This window comes from Arachis hypogaea, chromosome 9 (assembly GCF_003086295.3).
Source record: "Arachis hypogaea cultivar Tifrunner chromosome 9, arahy.Tifrunner.gnm2.J5K5, whole genome shotgun sequence".
NCBI classification, from domain to species: domain Eukaryota; kingdom Viridiplantae; phylum Streptophyta; class Magnoliopsida; order Fabales; family Fabaceae; genus Arachis; species Arachis hypogaea.
In genome coordinates, this window is record NC_092044.1 from 73268300 (window position 1) to 73273584 (window position 5285).

At 36.2% G+C, this 5285-nt stretch overlaps 1 non-coding gene across 1 annotated transcript; it reads right to left on the bottom strand.

Moving 5' to 3' along the window:
* Positions 1-1497: 1497 nt before the first annotated feature.
* On the bottom strand, positions 1498-1601 carry LOC112714026 (small nucleolar RNA R71). Its single transcript, XR_003158984.1, has one exon. It is a non-coding gene; the product is annotated as a small nucleolar RNA R71 (small nucleolar RNA).
* Positions 1602-5285: the final 3684 nt, after the last annotated feature.

Sequence of the window (5285 nt, forward strand, 5' to 3'; positions counted from 1 at the left end):
AAATAAAAAATATCTTTTCCTTATTTCTCTCCTAATTTTTGAAAATTTGAGTTGACATAGTCAAAAATTTTTAAAATTAGTTGTTTCTCATAAGTCAAGTCAAATTTTCAATTTTAAAAATCCTATCTTTTCAAAATTTTTTTTTTCAAAAATAAAGTCTTTTTCATTTTTATCTTATTAATTTTGAAAATTTTAAAATTATTTTCAAAATCTTTTTCTTAATTTTATTTCAAAATCTTCGAAATTATGCTAACAATTAATGTGATTGATTTAAAAATTTGAAGTTTGTTACTTTCTTGTTAAGAAAGGTTCAATCTTTAAATTCTAGAATCTTATCTTTTAGTTTCTTGTTAGTTAAGCAATTAATTTTAATTTTAAAAATTAAATCTTTTTCAACCATATCTTTTTATCATATCTTCTTATCTTATCTTTTTATCATATCTTGTTATCTTATCTTTCCATCATATCTTTTTCAAAATTTTATCTTTTTCAAAATTTTGATTTCAAAATATCTTATCTAACTTCTTATCTTCTTATCTTTTCAAATTTGATTTTAATATCTTTTTCAACTAACTATTTGACTTTTTGTTTGTTTCTTATCTTTTTCAAAACCACCTAACTACTTTTCCCTCTTTAATTTTCGAAAATATCTCATCTCTTTTTCAAAAATTTTTTTTTGTTTTAAATTTTAATTTTAATTATATCTTATCTTTAATTTTTGAAAATCATTAACTACTTTTTCAAAATTATTTTCGAATTCTCCCTCTCCTCTCTTCTTCTATTTATTTATTTATTTACTAACACTTCTCTTCACCTCTTCATCTCCAATCACTGCCTCTATCCTCACCCTTGTGATTAGATTCTCCACTCTTATTCCTTTCTTCTTTTACTAATAATAAGGATCCTCTTTGTCCAGATATAGAGGATTCCTCTTCCTTTTCTTTTTCTCTTCTCTTTCATATGAGCAGGAATAAGGAAAAAGGCACTCTTGTTGAAGCTGATCCTGAACCTGAAAGGACTCTGAAGAGGAAACTAAGAGAAGCTAAATTACAACAATCCAGAGGCAACCATTCTGAAATTTTTGAATAAGAGAAGGAGATGGCAGCCGAACCCAACAACAATAATGCAAAGAGGATGCTTGGTGATTTCACTAAACCAACGTCCAAGTTTGATGGAAGAAGCATCTCAATTCGTGCCATTGGAAGAAAAAATTTTGAGCTGAAACCTCAATTAGTTGCTCTAATGAAACAAAACTGCAAGTTTCATGGACTTCCATTAGAAGATCCCTATCAGTTTTTAACTGAGTTCTTGCAGATCTATGAGACTGTAAAGACGAATGGAGTAGATCATGAAGTCTTCAGGCTCATGCTTGTCCCTTTTGCTGTAAGAGACAGAGCTAGAACATGGTTGGATTCACAACCTAAAGATAGCCTGGACTCCTGGGATAAGCTGGTCACGGCCTTCTTGGCTAATTTTTTTCCTCCTCAAAAGCTGAGCAAGCTTAGAGTGGATGTTCAAACCTTCAAACAAAAAGATGGTGAATCCCTCTATGAAGCTTGGGAAAGATACAAACAGTTGACCAAAAAGTGTCCTTCTGACATGTTTTCAGAATGACCATATTAGATATATTCTATTATGGTCTATCTGAGTTTTCCAAAATGTCATTGGACCATTCTGCAGGTGGATCCATTCACTTAAAGAAAATGCCTGCAGAAGCTCAAGAACTTGTTGACATGGTTGCAAATAACCAATTCATGTACACTTCTGAGAGGAATTTCGTGAATAATGGGACACCTCAGAGGAAGGGAGTTCTTGAAATTGATGCTCTGAATACCATATTGGCTCAGAACAAAGTGTTGACTCAGCAAGTCAACATGATTTCTCAAAGTCTGAATGGATGGCAAAATGCATCCAACAGTACTAAAAGAGGTAGCTTCTGAAGAAGCTTATGATCCTGAGAACCCTGCAATAGCAGAGGTAAATTACATGGGTGAACCTTATGGAAACACCTATAATTCATCATGGAGAAATCATCCAAATTTCTCATGGAAGGATCAACAAAAGCCTCAACAAGGCTTTAATAATGGTGGAAGAAACAGGCTAAGCAATAACAAGCCTTTTCCATCATCTTCTCAGCAACAGACAGAGAATTCTGAGCAGAGCTCCTCTAATTTAGCAAATATAGTCTCTGATTTGTCTAAGGCCACTTTAAGTTTCATGAGTGAAACAAGGTCCTCCATCAGAAATTTGGAGGCACAAGTGGGCCAGCTGAGTAAGAAAGTAAGTGAAACTCCTCCTAGTACTCTCCCAAGCAATACAGAAGAGAATCCAAAAGAGAGAGTGCAAGGCCATTGATATAGTCAATATGGCCGAATGCAGAGAGGGGGGAAGGGAAAAAAATCCTAGTGAGGAAGACCTTCTGGGACATCCTCTGAGCAAGAAGGAGTCCCCTATTGAGGACCTAAAGGAATCTGAGGCTCATATAGAGACCATAGAGATTCCATTAAACCTCCTTCTTCCATTCATGAGCTCTGAAGACTATTCTTCCTCTGAAGAGGATGAAGATGTAACTGGAGAGCAAGTTGCTCAATATCTAGGAGCCATCATGAAGCTAAATGCCAAGATATACTCTAATGAGAGGAATCATGAACAACTTCTCTCAATGCAGAGTCAAATAGAGCCCCCACAGTCAAACTCTAAGTTTGGTGTTGGGAGGACACAACCAAACTCTAAGTTTGGTGTTTAACCCCCACATTCAAACTCTAAGTTTGGTGTTGGGAGGTCCCAACAATGCTTTGAACATCTGTGAAGCTGCATGAGAGCTCACTGTCAAGCTATTGACATTAAAGAAGCGCTTATTGGGAGGTAACCTAATTTTTATTTATCTAATTTTATTTTATTTTCATTGTTCTTTTATGTTTTATTAGGTTCATGATCATGTGGAGTCACGAAAAAAAATACTAAAATTAAAAACATAATAAAAAATAGCAGAAGAAAAATCACACCCTGGAGGAAGGACTTACTGGCGTTTAAACGCCAGTAAGGAGCACCTGGCTGGCGTTCAACGCCAGAACAGAGCATGGATCTGGCACTGAACGCCAGAAACAAGCATGGACTTGGCGTTCAACGCCAGAAACATGCTACACATGGGTGTTGAACACCCAGAACATACATCACCTCGGCGTTTAAATGCCAGAATTGCATGCAAAGGCATTGTACATGACTAATTGGTGCAGGGATGTAAATCCTTGACACCTCAGGATCTATGGACCCCACAGGATCATCTCAGGATCTGTGGACCTCACAGGATCCCCACCTACCTCACCCTCTTTCTCTCCATTCACGGTCATCCCTTCTGTTTTTCACCACTCACATCCATCCATCTCTTCCTCACCCAAACCCACCCTACATAGCCGAATACACATCTCTCTCCCTCTCCTCCATATCTTCTTCTTCTTCTTCTATTCTTTCTTCTTTTGCTCGAGGGCGAGCAACATTCTAAGTTTGGTGTGGTAAAAGCATAGCTTTTTGCTTTTCCATAACCATTGATGGCACTTAAGGCCAGAGAAACTTCAAAAAAAAGAAGAAAAAGGGAAGACAATTGCTTCCACCTCCGAGTCATGGGAGATGGAAAGATTCATCTCAAGGATCCATAGCTCAGTAATAGAGCATTTGACTGCACATCAAGAGAGCATGAGGAATTCCCAAATCAAGAGATCCCTGAGATACCTCAGGGGATAAATTGTCCTCTACACAACTATTGGGAGCAAATAAGGATAAGAGCACCAAAATCACTAGGGATCAAGCAACAGAGGCAATGAAGAGACATAAAGGAGCCCAAAAAGCACCATTAGTCCTTCAAAAAGGCACCGCCGTCACTAAGGTGGACTCATTCCTTAACTTCCTTGTTCTTAATTCTCTATTTTTCGATTTTTATGCTTCATGTTTATCTATGTTTTGTGTCTTTATTACATGATCATTAGTATTTAGTAACTATGTCTTAAGGCTATGAATAATTCCATGAATACTTCACCTCTCTTAAATGAAAAATGTTTCTAATTCAAAAGAACAAGAAGTATATGAATTTCAAAATTATCCTTGAATTTAGTTTAATTATATTGATGTGGTGACAATACTTTTTGTTTTCTGAATGAATGCTTGAACAGTGCATATTTTTTATCTTGTTGTTTCTGAATGTTAAAATTGTTGGTTCTTGAAAGAATGATGAACAAAGAGAAATGCTATTGATAATCTGAAAAATCATGAAATTAATTATTGAAGTACGAAAAAGCAGTGAAAAAGCAAAAGCTTGAAAAAAAAAGTGGCGAAAAAAATTTTAGAAAGAAAAAGAAAAAGCCAATAGCCCTTAAAACCAAAAGGCAAGAGTAAAAAAGATCCAAGGCTTTGAGCATCAATGGATAGGAGGGCCCAAGGAAATAAAATCCAGGCCTAAGCGGCTAAATCAAGCTATCCCTGACCATGTGCTTGTGGCATGCAGGTCCAAGTGAAAAGCTTGAGACTGAGTGGTTAAAGTCTCGATCCAAAGCAAAAAGAGTGTGCTTAAGAGCTCTGGACACCTCTAACTGGGGACTCTAGCAAAGCTGAGTCACAATCTGAAAAGGTTCACCCGGTCATGTGTCTATGGCATTTATGTATCCGGTGGTAATACTGGAAAACAAAGTGCTTAGGGCCACGACCAAGACTCATAAAAGTAGCTGTGTTCAAGAATCAATATACTTAACTAGGAGAATCAATAACACTATCCAAAATTCTAAGTTCCTAGAGAAGCCAATCATTCTAAACTTCAAAGGAAAAAGTGAGATGCCAAAACTGTTCAGAAGCAAAAAGCTACAAGTCCCGCTCATCTAATTAGAATTAATATTCATTGATATTTTGGGATTTATAGTATATTCTCCTCTTTTTATCCTAATTTATCTTCTGTTTCTTGGGGACAAGCAACAATTTAAGTTTGGTGTTGTGATGAGCGGATAATTTATACGCTTTTTGGCATTGTTTTTAGGTAGTTTTTAGCATGATCTAGTTACTTTTAGGGATGTTTTCATTAGTTTTTATGTTAAATTCACATTTCTGGACTTTACTATGAGTTTGTGTGTTTTTCTGTGATTTCAGGTATTTTCTGGCTGAAATTGAGGGTCCTGAGCAAAACTCTGATAAGAGGCTGACAAAGGACTGCTGATGTTGTTGGAATCTGACCTCTCTGCACTCAAAATGGATTCTCTGGAGCTACAGAACTCCAAATGGCGCGCTCTCAACGGCGTTGTAAA